Source organism: Molossus molossus, unplaced genomic scaffold, assembly GCF_014108415.1.
Source record: "Molossus molossus isolate mMolMol1 unplaced genomic scaffold, mMolMol1.p scaffold_m16_p_18, whole genome shotgun sequence".
Taxonomy (NCBI): domain Eukaryota; kingdom Metazoa; phylum Chordata; class Mammalia; order Chiroptera; family Molossidae; genus Molossus; species Molossus molossus.
Genome location: NW_023425353.1, coordinates 47,323,091 through 47,341,321, shown reverse-complemented (window position 1 = coordinate 47,341,321; position 18,231 = coordinate 47,323,091). Strand labels below are relative to the sequence as shown.

The 18,231-nt window shown below is 42.7% G+C and overlaps 1 protein-coding gene across 1 annotated transcript in view; it reads right to left on the bottom strand.

Moving 5' to 3' along the window:
• Window positions 1-18,231, bottom strand: part of RARB (retinoic acid receptor beta) — a 168,650-nt gene that overhangs the window by 135,603 nt on the left and 14,816 nt on the right. The gene's annotated exons all lie outside the window — the stretch shown is intronic.

The following is an 18,231-nucleotide window of genomic DNA, read 5'->3' as shown; positions in this document are numbered from 1 at the left end:
TCCATGGGAAATAGGAATTCATAGAACTTAAGACCCAAGTCTTCTCCAAGCCCTACTCTCTGGATTCCATGTACAAAGCCTGGCCCTATTCCTATCACAGGCAAAAATGCTCATAAAGTATGATGGCTATGGGGAAAGGAGTGATTAAAAGTGATCAAAAAATGCTCCACAGTCTTCCAACCTCCAAATCACTTGACAACATACAGAAGATTAGATATTCTGGTGACTGAATTGTCCTATAGCCAAACTTTCGAGTCAACTCACTCACGAGACACACTGCTAATCAATCCTCATCTCGCAATCCTGCTGCCACAAAAGGCTAGGAATTCACCTCAACTACTGCAATAGCCTCTTCACTGTACCTACTCCTCTACACTGGAGTCCATTCTTCAAACAAGCAGTAAGATAACTGTTCAAAAAGTTAAAATCAATCCTTCTCACTTATCTGGCTAAAACTCTGACAATCACCAATTAGATCACAGCCCAACTCCTTGCTATGTTCTACGAAGCTCTCTATGATATGGTCCATTAACAACATCAATAATTCTCTTAATTTATTGACTTCTAAACATTTGGCCTCTATTCTATTTCTTGAATAGGCCAAGCTCGAATACCATCTTAAGGCAATTGAATATGAATCATTTCCCCTACCTGGAAATTCTCAGACCTTCACATCTCTGGTTCCTTTTCATCTCTTAGATGTTAGAAGAAATGCCACCTTCGAAGACATGACTCCTCTAAGTAAAATGCCCTACCTCATTCCTCACTCCTGGTCACCATATCCTACTGTTTTATTTTATTTTCTATAAAACCCTCTAATGAGTTCTACCTTTAGAAAGTTTGTGTACGATTTTACATCATACCTCTGCCACACCCTCAAGTATGGGTTTCAGGAGGCCAAAGAACTTATCTACCTTGTTTACAACCATGTTGCAGGCCTAGAAGAGGTCCTGAAACACAGTAGGTAAGTGATCAATAAATATTTGTTGAATTAATAAACTTTTTCTTATTTATTACAAACACTATGTGCCCCTCTAAGTCGTCAAATTATAAAACTGGAAATCAAATGGCTTTCATATACTCGTTTGCTTATGTAAAAAATTAAGTATCTCTTTGGAATAGAATCAGCTATTATAGAATTTTTATAATTCAGAAGAATCTTGGGATGAATTCATTCGAGTAGCATGAGTCTAGCAGATAAACCTATGAGAGCCTTCCCTGGTGAGAACCTCAGTATCTGGATGAAGAAAGTCCTTACTCTGTACAGCTTGGCACAATGATGTCAAGTGTTCTACAGATGGGTTGGCATCTGAAATGTCCCTAAAGCTCATTAGATCACTTATTAGGCTGTAAATAAAAAAGCATTCCTCATACTAATCAGCTTTACTAAAAGCAAATGAGCAATAATGACATCAAGAAAAAAAATGATACTTGTTAAAAGTACAAAATAATATAGTGCTCTGTTCAAATAAACAAACAAAAACACCACAGGATCATCCACAATCCTTTCACTCAAAAAAAAAAAAAAAATCACTGTTGTCATCTTGGCATATGCCTTCCAGATCATTTTTCTATGCATATACATCTTTTTGGCTTGTTTACTAAAATGGAATTATACTGTAGATTCTATCTGGGACTTAGTCTGTTTAACTTTTGCTGTCAGGAGTTTACTTCCTTGTCAAAAAACATTTCTCCACGAAACATCCCACGTGGATGAAGATCTTTGTGGCTAAACTCAGCACATCTCGATTCCCTTAGGACACATTCTCAGAAGTGGAGTTATTCCAAATATTTAAAAATGTTTCGTTAGTTTTTATTCATGTTAAGTTAAATTCTAGAAAGGCTGTCAATTAACACTCCTAAAACCAGTGATATGAGTCCTTCCCTAGATGCCTCGCAGAACTTTTGGATTGGGTGTACCTGTGCCTCAACTTCTACCCAAGTGCTTCCCAGCTCTGACAGCACGGACGGTCACCACTGTGCTCAGCCCTGCATTGTGTTCTCTACAGAAGCCATGTGTTGGGGGAGAGGCTGATGTTCTACTTTCTCATGCAGAACAGCTAATCTGACTTGACCAGGGAAGTTGTAAATAGAATTGTTAGGGCTAGATTCAGCTGTCCGAGCTATGCCCTGAATTTCAAAAGTGGGTGGTAATTTCCATAAATATGCCACTTCAAATACATGGACTCAGGGGAGTCCAGCATGTCACCCTCCCAAAGAGAGGAAACAGAACTGCGGCTGATTTAAAACCCAAGAAACTTGGGGCAAAGTACGAAAAAAAAGGGGGGAGACCTGCCCTGGCAGGTTTGGCTCAGCGGTTAGAGCGTCGGCCTGCGGTCCAGAGAGACCCGGGTTCGATTCCCACTAAGGGCATGTACCTCGGTTGCAGTTTGTCCCCGGCCCTGGTTGGGTCATGAAGGTGGCAACCACTCGATGTATCCCTTTCACATCGATGTTTTTCTCTCTCTCTCTCTTCCTCTCTCTCCCACTCTATCTGAACAAAAAATAAAAAATGTCCTCGGGTGAGGATAAAAAAAAAAAAGGGGTGGGGGAGACCTCAAAAATCCCCAGACATTTTACAAAGGTTAGAAAAAGACTTTTTCTATGGAGGAGAGGCACTCATAACCAATGAATGAATCTAGAAGCCTCTTCCTGAATAGCTGCTGTGAATGGAAAGGTTCTATTATAAGCCATCAATTGTGAGGGCCCTGGACTTTTATTAAGGCGGTGTGATTTCACCTGCAATGCTGTGAACTTTCCCCTATCTGGACAATGGACGTTCACATCTTTAATCGTTTATTTTTGCTGAGTGACTCTAACATGCCAAGCATTATGTTATATGCCATGGACAGTGCATAGTATAATTCCTTAACCCTGATGAGTTTAGAACAGTAGTTCCCAAACTTGGCTATATATTAGAACTACCTGGGGAGTTTTCAACCATCCTAATGCACAGGTTGTATCCCAGACCCATTATGCCAGTATGTCTGGGAGTGGAAGCCAGGCATGAGCATGTTTAAAATATATAAATATATTCCCAGGTGAATCCAAATTGCAGCAATTTGGGAACCACTGGTATTATAATAACAAAGAAGGTTTCAAGCTTTATCCAGCCCAGGAGAAATCAAGGGAGTCTTCCCAGATGAGATGACCAGGGTATGTTTTGAAGGATAAATTGATTCCTTCTATTATGGTTTGAATTTGAATCCTATGAATGCCATAAATGAACCCCACACAAACATAAACAGAAAAGTCTTATATGTGACAAGAAATAATCGTCTTCAGAAAAGAAATTTCCCATTGGTAGTAAAGAATTAAATACTTGTGATGTCATATATCTAAATATCACCCTCCAAATTGGTAATCTATGTTCCTTTATTTTTCCTCTGTGTAGCCTATAACACTGAAAATGCAAAAAGAAAGAAAAAGAAAAAGTCTCAGTGGTCTAGTCAGACTGCCGAAGCTAGTCTTAAACAAACACGCCACAGCAAGTTCTAGAATTACAGCCAGGATATGGCATCAGTATAAAAGCAGATTCCTACTTAATGCAACCTCTGGCCTTTTTGATAATGTGGCAAAATACTTTGGCAAAGTTTATTAGTGCTCCTCTTCCCCTTTTGCCCACCCCCACCCCCACCCCCACTAAAGACTGTGGGAAACAAGGGGAGCAGACAGCCTAATGGCTCCCTTTCACTAGTCATTTTGGTATTTAAGGTAGCTACAGAGTTGGCCATTGATCTGTTCACTGTCATCCTGCTTAAATCGATAATCTATTAGTCCCTTTAAATTAGAGTAAGATTCATCAAATGCCCTTGAGAGGCCTCAAACATTTTGTTCCTTATTCCAGGCAAGCTCAATCAGTCTATGGAATGATAAAATTTTTGCTGGAAAACTCTGCAGGCTCAGCAGACAATGTGTCCTGTATTAGCTCATTCAGCGAGCTCAGGCAGGCCAAAAAAAGCAGTTTGTAGACTTCCCAGGGGGAAAAGAGGCTTGTGTCATTCAATCAAACAACCGCACTCCAGCCATCCTGATGTGATTTCAGTTTGGGGGAGCAGCCTTTGAGGAGTAATTCGGATCTGCTTTTTGCCTCCTGCTTTTTATTTATTTCCTTTCTCACTTATTGTCTTATTCAGTGCTCTTTGGTGATTGCATCCCAGGCAAGCAGCAGCCTCCGATGTGGCATCTAAACTGCTCACCAGATGGGCTGCCTTGCATCATCAGGGAATGGCCAAGACAGAGGAACTTCTGCCTGGCTCCGTGGGTCCCTACCCAGAGCAGAGTCAGCACCAGAGGTGCTGAGGGGGCTTCTCCGGGCTGCACACATGCAAAGGAGACAAACCTGCAGAGACAGACACAAGCTTCCAGCCCATATTTTAAACCCCTCCATCCCTGCAACAGAGAGATGACTGACACTAAGGAAAACAAAGCTTTCCTTGTATAAAAATGCATTACAGGTCTTGTTAACCTCTAAATCAATGCTCCTCAAGGTGTGGTCCAGACCAGCAACAGAATTCCTGGGGGCTGGGGAGGGGGGCAGGCATTTGCTTTAAATTAGTTATTTTCATTCTATCTATGGTAAAGGACCATTTCTTATCCTCTCACCCTACATCCATCACAAATTGATAAAATTCAATAAAACAAATCCTTAGAATATATATAAACAAAATGGATCTCTAGAAAAAGGTGTACGCACACACACACACAAGCTCCAACTTAGACAAAAATGTTAGTGGACGAAATCACTCTGTCCAATTGCTGTAAAAGTTTCCAAACAGTTGCTCTCAATTTCTGCACTTAACTGTGGACTGGCCACAGGCAGTTTAGGAAAGGACATCGATTCACAGATGGCATTTTGAGAAGTACTGCTCTGAAGGACTTCAAACTCAGAGGTTGTTTGTAGACAAAACAAAAACTAAACAAAATCTCCACCAACAGAGATGGCGCAGAGCAGCCCTCCCAGGGACACAGCTATCTTAAACACCGCAACGACTGTGGGGGTTAATTCATTCCCCAAATTTAAAAGAAAAAAAAAAAATGTAATGCTGATGCCTGTTAAGAGGACTTGGCACTTACAAACTTAACTCACCTGAGAAAACACAGTATAAATGTCCTTGTTGTTACAACACACCTGAGTGTCATTTAAACACACAGAAAGCCTTCAACAATAGCTCCCTTCACAATTCCTAACATGCTTGGCATTTTTCTAAAGGTTAGATTAAGTAGCAGATACCATTTTTAAGAGAGCTCAGTATACAATTTTTTTTTCTTTGTGAGAACTAATTTACTGCTGGCTAAACCATGTTGACAGATTTCAGGATTTTATGTTGGGCCTGATTAGAGGCAGGCATCTTGCATTATGAAAACCCTGCCTTTTTACTAGAACCTTCCATGATTAAGACAGTATTTTAATGCACTCTCTGGGCAGCTGAGCCTTAAAAGAAAAAAAGAGTTGTAAAGCAAAAGGCATTTCCTGCACAGCCCCCAGGGAATTTTGAGCCCAGCGCTCCAGACCCGGTGGGAGGGAGTAATTTCAGCTAATTAAGGGAGAATAGCAAAGTGTTGCATTTGGTCAAAACATTCAGTTGGGCTTCATTTTTGTTGGCACCAAAGAGGGCCGGTCTGGATTTTTTCCCCCTCTTTTTCTGTGGATTCACTGCAGGATTGCAAGGCCCACAGCTCACATACATTAGGGAGAAAGTCAAAGGAAACGCCAAAGTTCAACTAAAGTACAAGTAATTAGAACCAGATTCTGTGCTGCGAGCGTGTGCGCATGCGCATGTGAGCGCGCGTATAGATATTTCATTAAATATCATTTATATGCCTCCAAACGTTAGAATGGGGGCAAAGAACTCCAGGCTGTCGCTCATTTAATTTTCCAGTCACCTCTTCGTGAGGGGGTCTGTTTTTAATAAACATTCACAAGAAGCGGTTTGTTTCCACACACATGGGCTTTGCAAATCTGTGAATCCCATTCTGAAGTCAGGTAATTGCCAAAGAAGAACAACTCTGCTTTAAACTGGTCTTGCCGCACATTGCTGCTGGCTTTGTTATTATTAAGCAGCTCCAAGATCAGGCCAGGGTTTGGGGCAGGCAAGGGAAGGAGGGGGTGTTGGAGCAGGAAAACATCATTGTGGGGCTTTGGCAGCCCTGAGTCAGTAACCTGCCCGTGACCCTGAAGGAGTGTGTGTTTGCCCGGGTCACCGGGGATCCTGGCGGAGGGCTGGAGCTGGGTTATGAGAATCCCTGCTATTCTGACCACACATGCAACAGGTGCGGAACACAGGCAGGGGACAAAAGCAGGGCCAGGGGGCAGACTTTGATTTTTGACTCCTTAAAGAAAGCCTTGTTTTGCAAAACACAGTCCAGGACGGGCAGCAATACCATCACCTGGCAACTGGTTAAAAATCAGGCTCTCAGTTCCACCCAGAAATGCCTGTCAATCAAAACAGGTTTCTTAAGAAAATCCTCCATTAATTCCTGTGCCCGTGAACAACATTTCAGACACCCCGACTTTAAAACGTCTTGTTACTGCCCTCACCTCCCCAGAATCCCAAATATTGTGCTGAGTCAATTTGGCATGGGAACTCAGTCGGCTTCCCTTTTGCACAGGCCCTGACTAAATGCCCCACCTTGTTAAGTACTTAATATATTAAGATCTTCAAGTTGGGTGTGTGTTTATGCTCACCAGAAACCAGAAGCCTTCGTTCTCTCCCACGGAATTTTGGCAGTGGATTTTAGTTGGCAATGGGTTCAAAGTTGCACCGGAAGAGCCTGAACTAATAGTATCTACTATTTACTGTGTCCTCACTGTGTGCCTGGAGCTGCGCTCAATGCTTAATATGCCTTAACTCATTTACTCCTCCCAAAAGCACGGGGAGGGGAGGGACCAGGAACTCTGCACCTTAGAATTAGGAAATTTAAAAAGACAGCACCCTCCCTCAGCCTTTACAGAAGAGATTTAAATAGCTTCCTATATAGTACTGTTGTTTCACAAAAACCCACAGCTCTTTAACTTCTCATTTTCCATCTCCCCCATTTATTTCCTTTGCTAGAAACATCACTGGGTATGGACTTATTTACCCAAATTTGAAAACTGCAGAATTGCATCCCTTCCATTCTTTTAATTCATGGTTATAATTTTCCAAACATCGTTTTGATCCCAGACATGGTTATATTTAACAAGATAGTTTGGGCCTTTAAAAAACAGAGAGTGAGGCTCAGTATCCACTAATCACTGTATTGTAGCTACACCTGCCTGGGCTCCCGGCCAGCAGCAGAAATTATTTCTGGGACTGACTTTTACCATGGGAAGTGCTGTCATATTTTCATAAGGGACCATGACACGTTCAACACCTACATTTCATTTTTATAATGTGCTTTCTTGCTTCAAGGAATATAGTCGAAAATTATCTCATAGGTTGTTTTGGGTGACGTTTTTAACAGGCGATGCTTTATATCACTATCTTCTAGGGCATACTAAGATAGCTTTGACAGGATTCAAATAAATTCTCCCTTAAAATCACTTAACAGGCAGACCTGTCTAAGTACTTATTAATGATCTGAACTGAGAAGCATCAGAAATGGAACTGTATTAACTGAACAAATGCTGGAATGGGCCTCGGGAGTGATGTGCGCATGAAGCTAATTGCATCGCAATATTAAAGTCCCCCTGAAGAGTTTATCTCAACACCAAACGATTCAGTTCCATATTCTGCTTCTAATCAAGATTCCCATAATTTCTAAAAAGCAATTATTGCACTAATAAATGACATTCTATTATCTGTTCAGATTTCCTGCACACAAAGTAGATTAAAATAGGAGCATTAAAATGTATATTGTCTCAGATACACATTTCTTGGCTTCTGTACTGTAAATATATTTTTATTTAAACCACATTGATGCAGCCTTATAGGAAAGTAAAGGGGAACCCTGGCCTGTGTGTCTCAGTGGTTAGTGTCGGCCCACATAACAAAAGGTCTCGGGTTCAATCCCCAGTCAAGGACACATGCCTGGGTTGCAGGTCTAATCCCGGCCTAGAGGCAACCAACTGATGTGTCTCTTTCACACTGATGTTTCTCTTTCACACTGATGTTTCTCTTCTTCTCTGTCTCCCCCCCCCCCCCTTCCTCCCTTCCACTCTCTAAAAATCAATGGAAAAAAATATATCCTCAGGGGAGGATTAACAAAAATAAAAAAGTAATGCCCAGCCGGTGTGGCTCAGTGGTTGAGCATCAATCCATGCACCAAGAGGTTGCCGTTTGATTCCTGGTCAGGGCACATGCCCAGGTTGTGGGCCAGGTCCCCAGTGGGGGGCATGCAGGAGTCGGCCAATCAGTATTCTCTCTCATTGATGTTTCCATCTCTCTCTCCCTTTCCCTTCCTCTGTCTCTAAAATCAATAAAGAAAAAATTGTTTTCTTTTTAAAAAGTAATGGGGAAAATACTTTTTGGAATACTTCAGGAAGATGACAATGAAATTATGTTTTGCCACATGGGAATCCTTGCCACTCTTCTGAGGTCTGAGAAAGTTCAAGTGTAATTACACCAGAATTTGGCCAAACCCCTATCAACAGAATAATGCTCCGCTTACTCAGTTATGTTTGCTGCAAAGGATCTTTTGTTTTGCTTTTTATAGGTACACACTCATATTGGTGACCTCAAAATAACTTGGAAACCAATGTAATCCTCACTGTGTGGGTTTTCTTGGTTCCAAAAAAGAACTAAAACTCCATGAACCTTCAGAAAACTGTGTGTAGGAAGTGATGGAAAGGGCTCAGACTTTGCTGCCAGATGGACCTGAATTTGAATCCCCCTTCTGCTATTTTTTTTTTTTAATCCTCACCCGAGGATACTTTTCCATTTATCTTCAGATAGAGTGGGAAGGAGGAAGGGAGGGAGAGAGAGAGAGAAACATCCATGTGAGAGAGACACATTGACTGGTTACCTCTCACACAACCCGGACCAGAGCCGGGGACTGAACTGCAACCGAGGTACGATTCCTTGGCCGGAATCGAACCCGTGACTCTTTGATCAGCGGGCCGATGCTCTAACCACTGAGCCAAACCAGCCAGGGCTGCTCTATTCTTTATTTCTCTGAGCCCTCGTATCTCTCCTTCTCTAAAATGAGGACACTCCTAAAATCCCTGTCGGTGAGCAGGTGAAAGGCAGACAATATCTGCAACTTACCTGGTACACACACAGTTAAGTGCCCGATCAGTGCTAGCCAACCCCGCCCCCTGCCCCCCCCCCCCCCCATTTCTCTTGTTCTTCCTTAATCTAGGGCAGGAGTTCTTAACCAAAACAGATTCTCCCACCCCACCCACTCTCCGTGCCCCACCTACCCAAGAAACATTTTGTAGTGTCTGGGGACAGTTTGGCTGTCATAACTGGGGGCTTCCACTGGCTTTGAGTAGGTACCGGCCAGGGATGTTACTATATATCCCGCAATGCACAGGAAAGCGCCCCCCCCCCTCACCCCCAACAACAACTATGAATTATCTGGCCCAAATTATAAATAGTGCTGAAGTTGGGGGAGGGAGGAATCAGTGGGGGGAAAAGGAGAAACATCTGTAACAAAAATTAATTAATAAAAAAAAAATAGTGCTGAGGTTGACAAGCCCTGATTTAGGGTAAGATGCTACCTGTGGGGAGCCTTTAGGACAAAGAAGTGGGACAGCAAATAAAATAACTTCCTGCAGCCCCAGAGAAGAAGAAACTGCACAGTCAATAAAACAGAATGAGCCCTGGCCAGGTGGCTCAGTTGGTTGGGTGTCGTCCAATGCACCAGGGGGTTATGGGTTCAATTCCCACTCAGGGCACATACCTAGGTTGTGGGTTTGATCCTCAGTCAGGGTGCATACGGGAGGCAACTGATCAATATTTCTGTCTATGTCTCTCTCTCTCTCTCTCCCCCTTCCTCTCTCTCTAAAATCAATGAACATGTCCTTGGGTGAGGATAAAAAAAAAAAAAAAAAAAAGACAAGCATAAGCTCAGCTCCTGACTCTGCCTCTAAGCAGTCACTTCACCTCCCTGAGCCTCAGCTTCCTAATCTGAAAAGCAGAGATGACAAGTATGCTTACCACACTGCAGGGTGTACACTTTGTAAACTGCACAACCATAAAAACACATAAAAATAATAGCTAACACTTCATTATTAGAGTATTTCGAAAGGTGGGTAAGCCATATCTTAATCTGACTAATATTATTACCTTAGAAGATGACAGAAACATCTCCAGAGCCTCGTCTAATAATAACTTACAGTATTAATAACGAACAGCTATGGCGCATGTGCTGTGGGCTAGCCACCACCCCCATTCTGTTCTGAGTATTTCACGTGTATTAACACTTGATCCTCATAATGATCCGATGAGAGAACTACTCTTCGTATTTTTTTTTTTTACAAGAAAGAACCGGAGACACAGGGTGGTTAGGTAACTTGCAGAAGGCCATGCAGACAGCACCTTTGAGCAGGGATTTGAGGCAAATGGTCTTGGGTTCAAGAGAACGGGTGTGATGCAGGTATTGGGAGAAGACAATGACATTGTCTCTTATGACTACACAGAACTTTTCTGGCAGGAGGTTGGAAAAATCCCTGGCAGCCAGTTTGAGAATATATAGACTATGTCTAAGTCAAACAGACGACTATGTCTAAGTCAAACAGACACACAGTTAAGCTAAGGGGACAGAAATAAAGCCCTTTTTTTTTTCTTTCCAGTCAGAGCCATAAAGTAGGAAAGTCCCTCAGAAGCAAACACAGGAATTAGAAGACACACACACACACACACACACACACACACCCTCTACCCCCTCCCACATCTTCCCTGCTGCGAAGCCAACCCCCAGCGGGCAGAATGGCAGCAGCTAAGGCCTTTGGCAGTGGTCCAAGGGCCTGTGACTACATTCTGTGCGGAGCAGTAACTCAGCCAACTGTGGTCAGCAGTACTACCAGCTGCTTTGGGCTCTGCTAGGGGGTGGGGGGCTCTAGACAACCTCCCCCCACCTCTGCCCTAAGCTGGTTTGCCGTCTCTTCCAGTGGGCCGTATGTACTCCCTTAACGAAAGCATATTTGGCACAAGGATGAAACCAACATGGAGAATTGTCACTGTCTGCAGATTTGGAATGCCCCAAATGCGGAACTGACCCGCTCTCTTCCCTGAGGTCCAAGGGGTGTGGGGGGAGTGACTAGAAGCAGAGAGAGAGAAAACATCCTTACCACACCCTCTTGTTGACTAATAGGAAGATTTTGTTAGTGCTGGAGTTGGGAAGAACACATCAGTTCAAAAGGATACAATTGGGGATATTTTACTTTAAAAGATTCTTAAGTTTCTATTTGGAACTGTTCAGATTACAGAAATGCTGTAACACTGATATATATTTTTTCATAACAGTGATTTCTCAATATTTTTTGATGTGAGAAGGATGAGAATTTCAAAGTGCTTTTCGTTCTTAAAAAAGAAATTGCTAAGGAAAACTTGAAAATATCAAAGAAATTTTCACCAATCTCTCAAGTATGACCAGGCCCTAGGGCTCAAGTCTTTTGGAATATTCCTTCGTTCAGGGAATTTTCCATCTTTGCAGACAAATTGAGGCATGTGGTTGGAAGTGTGAACTCTGGAGCCAGCCTGCCTGGGTTCTATCCTAACTCTTCTAATTACTAGCTGTGTGACTTTGAGCAAGTTACTTAACCTCTCTGAGCTTCCATTTCTTCTTATGTAAAATGATAGTATCCCTCTTTAGATCCTCAAAAGCATTAAATAATAAAACACTATAAAGCACTTGACATAATGCCCGTTATGCAGCAGTGTTATACAGGGTTATCGTTACTATATCAAGGGTCATACTTGTGTTGATGAATCTCAGTGTTACTCACCTCCCCCGTCTTTCTCCTACCCATCAATCTCATATCTTGATTTCCTGACCCTCACTTCTATTTCCCTCTCAAAATAGTTGTCCTTCCTGATGTGCCTAAGAGATTCTGTACAAGCTAATAATCAATAACAAAAGCTGAACCCTGACCGGTTTGGCTCAGTGGTTGAGGCATTGGCCCGCAGACCAGCATCTCGGGTTTGAGTCCGGTCAAGGGCACGTTGTGTTGTGGTTTGGTCCCTGGCACTGGTTGGGGTCACGCAGGGGGCAAGTTTCTCTCTCTCTCCGTACTCCCCCACCCCTACTCTCTCTGAAGATAAATGGAAAAAAACTATCCTCGGGTAAGGTTTTTAAAAAATAAATAAATAAAAAGTTGAGTCATCTTTGCCTTATTATACTCTCTCTCTCAACTGTCCCTTCCCAGACTCTCAGGCATTAATCTAAAATATTGCAACAACCATCTCCTATGGTTTTCCTGGCCCGTCCCCAACCCACATGCCTAGAAGCCTCAGAAATAGCTTCTTGAAATAACTGCTTACCATAGAAATTTGTCACTGGAGAGCCTTCCATAGTTGCTGTAAACCCCAAGTGGCAGACCTTTGGATGGACCGAATGGGGAGGCTGGGTAGCACAGGACAGTGACAACCAACCAACAACATCCACATATTTATTGAGCACCTGGCAGGTCCAGACACCATGCTAAATGCTGGGTTATAGGGAAGTTAGAAGACACTGTTCTTGGCCCACGCAAATGGACAACTAAAAATACCAGAGGGTAAAAATGGCCCCAACCCGGAGGAAGGGCCTGATGGGTGCCCGGGACTGCATGACGTGGCATATTACTTGCACACAGAGGCCTCTTCGGCTGCCTTGCCTGAAAATACCCAGGGCTTAAAAGAGTTCTCAGTACATAGCGTGAGCACAGTGAATGTTGGTTGAAAAAAATGAATGAATGAAATATGCACAGAAATCCTTATATGCAATATCAAAGGAATGATGACAATTTCAGCCAATTCAATGGAATCTGCCAACAGCACACACTATATGGTGGTAGATGACTTGAGGTGTGTTTTCACGCACGTTACCCCGCGTGCTGCCTCATGATATCAGTGTGAAGAGCTATTGGTACCAGTTTTGAATTTTTTCTTTTTCCCCTCACCCGAGGACATTTTTCCATTTTTGCTCAGCTAGAGTGGGAGGGAGAGAGAGGAAGAGAGAGAGAGAGAGAAACATCGACATGAAAGGGACACATCGAGTGGCTGCCACCCGCACAACCAACCAGGACCGTGGACAAACTGCAACCGAGGCACCCGCCCTTAGCAGGAACTGACCCCGGTCTCTCTGGACCACAGGTTGACGCTCTAACCGCTGAGCCAAACTGGCCAGGGCTATCGCTATCAGTTTTTAAATCTCCATTATAGCAGAGAAAACTGAAGCTTCGAGAAGTTAAATGACTTGGCCACGGTCAAGGCTTGATCCAGAACTGGCCTCCTGAATCCACACACAAGGTAATTATGAATGAGAAACAAAGCACTTATTAATAATCTAAGCCATCCTATTAATTTTTTAATGTTTTAAGACAAGATGAGCAAACTTTTCCCGTAAAAGGCCAAATAGTAAGTATTTCAGGATTTGTGAGCCATAGAGTAGGTCTCTGTCACAGCTACTTAGGTCTGCCATTGTTAGGGGAAAGCAATTACAGGCAAGATGTAAACAAACAGATGGCATGTTCCAATAAAACTTTATTTACAAAAACAGGCTTCAGACTAGATTTGGCTCAGTTTTCTGATCCCTAATTTAAGATAAAGGATTTTGATTGATTGATTGATTGATTGAGAGACAGACAGACAGACATCAATTTACTATTCTACCCATTTATACATTCTTTGATTGATTCTTGTATGTGCCCTGATTGGGGATCGAACCTGCAACCTTGGCATTATTGGGACAACGCTCCAACCAACTGAGCTACTCAGCCAGTCCTAAGATATTAAAACTATTTACTCATATAGTAACTGCACATGTTACTATAAAATCCATGCTTTTCTTTGCCTGGATATGATAGCCATATGTCAGAGATATGGGCAATATTTTAAGGATGCTAACATTATAGCGTATATAATTTTTATATCCACCATAAATTTGTAAGGTCTGCCCCTTTCCTTCAAACTTAACCTCATGTATACATTTTTATTAGTTAGGGAGGTCAATATGTCTATCATAAGTTCATTTTAAAATTCCTCCCTACATATTCTGTCTATTGAGATTATTTATCACACTTTGTTCCCTGGCCTAGAGCCAGGCAGAATATGGGGGTTTTAACACCTTTAATCCATTACATGGATTTTTAGAGCTCCATAAGACGAAATAAAATGCACTCCCATGGTCATACATGCAATAAACCTAATATGCCACTTACTATCTCATGTCCTATTTTATATTCAGTTGTGACGGTTTCCAGCTTTCAACGTGTGAAATGACACAATTTTAGCCACCTTTTTGCTCCAATTTTTTGTTGTTGTTTGGTTAGAGAACTCCTGAGAATTCATAAACAATATATCTCACTATTACTTTGAGAGGTGATTGTTATTGCTCCCCAATATTCTGAAGAAGTATTGAAGTAACTGTCCACTGACATATGCCACGCAGTCGGCAATCTCAATCGGTCATGTTAATTTTCACTAGGCCATGTGACCTTGTTTTGAGTGCATTCATTTCTACAGCTGGTTAGCATGGTAGCTGGTCTCTGAAGATGGCCTGCTCAATGGCACACTGCTAGGGGTCCACACCATTGTGTGGGCCTTTACCCTGAATCGGAGCTGCTACTGTGATTTCCTTTTTTTTCCATCCTCGCCTGAGGACATTTTTGCATTCATCTTCAGAGCGAGAGGGAGAGAGGGAGGAAGAGAGAGAAAGAAACATCGATGTGAGAGAGACACATCGACTGGCTTCCACCCACACGACCCCAACCAGGGCCGGGGACAAACTGCAACCGAGGTACGTGCCCTTAGTGGGAACCAAACCCAGGTCTCTCTGGACCGCGGGACAAACTGGTTAGGGCTGTGATTTCCTTTTGATCAACATAATGCGGTGAGGGTAATGCTGTGTTACACGGGAGGCATGAGGCTAGATCATAAGGAGCCTTACAGCTGCCATCTGGGTTTCTTTGCGATGCTTACTCTGGGGAAGCCATGCAAAGGGCCCTGGGACCACCGTGCTCTAAGGAAGCCCACATCACAAGAGGAGGCCATGTGGAGACAGAGATGCTCAGGCAGCCTCCAGCTGTTCCAGTTGAGGAACTAGACAGGTGAATGAAGAAGCCATATTGAACATCCAGCCTAGTCAAGCCCTCAGATGAGTCTGGCCCCTGCACCATCTGACTGCAGCCAGACCCCAGGTGAGATGGAACCTCGAAAATTTTTTGTTTTTTTTTATCCTCACCTGAGGACATTTTTCCATTTTTTGTTCAGATAGAGTGGGAGGGAGGGAGAGGAAGAGAGAGAGAGAGAGAGAGAGAGAGAGAGAGAGAGAGAGAGAGAAACATCAACGTGAAAGGGACACATCGAGTGGTGGCCACCCGCACAACCAACCAGAGCCGGGGACAAACTACAACCAAGGTACGTGCCCTTGGCAGGAACCGAACCCAGGTCTCTCTGGACGGCAGGCTGACGCTCTAACCACTGTGCAAAACTGGCCAGGGCAGAACCTAGAAAGTTTTAAACCACCAAGTACTGAGCTGGTCTGTTGTGTAGCCATAGATAACTGAAATTAATTCTACAGTTGTTATTAATTGAAGATTATTTATTGTGGAGCTGTGAAGAACCTGTGGTCAGGGCCCATCTCAATTCTTCTGGAATCTAGCACATAGTAATTTGACATCACATGCACTGTCCAAGCTTTACATGAATTCCTGCCAGTTAAAAGAGCAATGGAAGCCCAGCTGGTGTGGCTCAGTGGTTGAGCATCGACTCATGCACCAAGAGGTCGCCGGTTCAATTCCTGGTCAGGACACATGTCCAGGTTGTGGGCTGATCCCCAGTGAAGGGCTTGCAAGAGGCAGCCAATCGATGTTCTCTCTCATCAATGTCTCTCTCTCCCTCTCTCTTCCTCTCTCTCTCTCCAATCAATAAAGAAAAATTATTTTTTTAAAAAAGAAAAAGAGCAATAGAATAATTCCATCTAAAAATCAAGAATTAAGACATTCTTGATAAAAGAAAAAGAGTATGATAATTGCTTGGCTATGAATTCAAAGACTGCAATGATTAAAATATCATGGAATAAGGCTCTTAAAAAATATCAACTGTAATCCAGTGGTCTTTTTTTCCTCAAATTGCTTATAAAACTCAATCATATCCACCTGAGCCCACATGTGAACACCACCTGCCTATCACCTGCACACACTCCCTTTTATTTTGAGATGCAGCTGTCTCCTTATAGGGTCGTTGTTTTTTATTTGTTCCTCCAGGGGACAGATTGAATAAGCCTCCCCACACTGGACATTGCAATTCAAAATAATAGCAAAAGACCTGCAGGTAATGAGCCATAATACTCACTTGATACCCACTAAGGAGGGTTTAGATCACTTGCTCTCTGTTACCTTTCGTGAAACATCTGTTTCATATGAGCCAGTTAAAAGTGCATACATCTGTAAATAATAAGGCTGTGTGTGCACATAATCTAATGAATTAGGACATAAAAAGGAATTGAACAGTAGGGGCAAAGCAATTAGAGTAACTGCCCATTTTGTTAAAAAAAAAAAAAAAAAAGTATTGTTTCCAGCTTTCACTTGGAAACCCTTTTATTATTCTGCGGGTTCTGAGGCTTCCAATCTTCCTCATTTCCCCTCCCCACAAAGAAAATAGGAGTGTACTTTGCATAGTTGGCAGAGGAAAGGAAACCCACATTATGCAAAGCTGAGCTGGGAACTTGCAACCCCCTTTCTCCTATTCAAGAGATCTGAAGTGGGTACCTGACCATCTCTGCCTGGGAACTCTCATCTACAGAGCGGAGAAATAATAGCGCTTTCTCTTCAGGCTGCTGTGAGGTTCATATGGCATAAGCCATTTTGTGTACTTGGCAGATAATATGCATTTAATATTAATTATGATAATGATGATGATGATGACTTCATTTTTTTAAAAAGTCAATCGCGACTTGCTACCATTCAGGGAGGGAAACAAAATCAAAAGTTCCTCTTGATTTGGTCCTATTTCTATTTCCTCTTTCACACCATTTCCAAGAACAGACAAAAATAAGGGCGATGGGGAGGAGGAGCAGCAGTGTCTTGGAGAATGGGAAGTACTATTAGAAAGTCCATTCTGCCCGTCTGGTGTGGCTCTGTGGATTGAGCATCGCTCCACAGACTGAGAGGTCACCAGTTCGATTCCGGTCAGGGCACATGCCCCTTGCGGACTCGATCCCCAGTAGGGGGCGTGCAGGAGGCAGCCGATCAATGTATCTCTCTCACATAAATGTTTCTCTCTCTCCCTCCCTTCCTCTCTCTCTAAAAAATCAATAAAAACATATTTTAAAAAATAAAGTCTATTCCTAGGATATCAAAGTAAGTGCCAGAAGCTCCAGGAAATACCACATTTTTATATTTTCAGGCCTGTTCTCCAGCTAATACATTTATAAGAGGTTGGCATTAACAGCCAACTTGAACTTTCCAAGTTCTGAGAGCTCCCTCAACTTTGCTTCAGATGAGTAATCCACAAACAAATAAAAGCAGACTCCACTTGGGACTTTCTGAATTTCAAGTTTGTTGTCAGTGTTACTTTCAGCGTCTCTCTTGAACACCTACTGTGTGCCAGGCACTGGGTTACAAAGCAGAGCACATATGTGTGAGCAGGAGAAGGCATTTATTGGAGACAGAGCATGGAATTTTCTAGAATGCACACAGAGGCTTCCTTAGAGTATGGCTTATTTTTGTCCACCTCCCTGAAGTTTAAATGGAAAGTAGCTGAAAAATGTTGGAAGATACCCTGTGTCCATTTGCAAACCAAGCAGGAGCGGAGCACAGGAATAGAAACCATGGGCCACCTTGGGATGACTGTTACAAAGAATATAATTAAGTCCAGCCTACTGGGATTCTGAGAAAATCTTGGTTTAGCTCCGGCAAAAGAAGTGTTAGCAAAATAAGTGCTAAGTGTTTGCCAGGCCCCAGGAAAAACAGTTCCACCCAGAAGGAAAGCAAGTTAAACAATGACTGAAATCACCACCCTGCAGTTTTCTGTTTACATTCTCCTACACTCTATTTACCAGCTACATAAAGAGATAATTAGAGCTCCGTAATAGCAATAGGAAAGAAGAGTAAAGGCTAAAGGAAAAGGGAAATAAAGAGAATGAACAAACCTTTTAAAAATA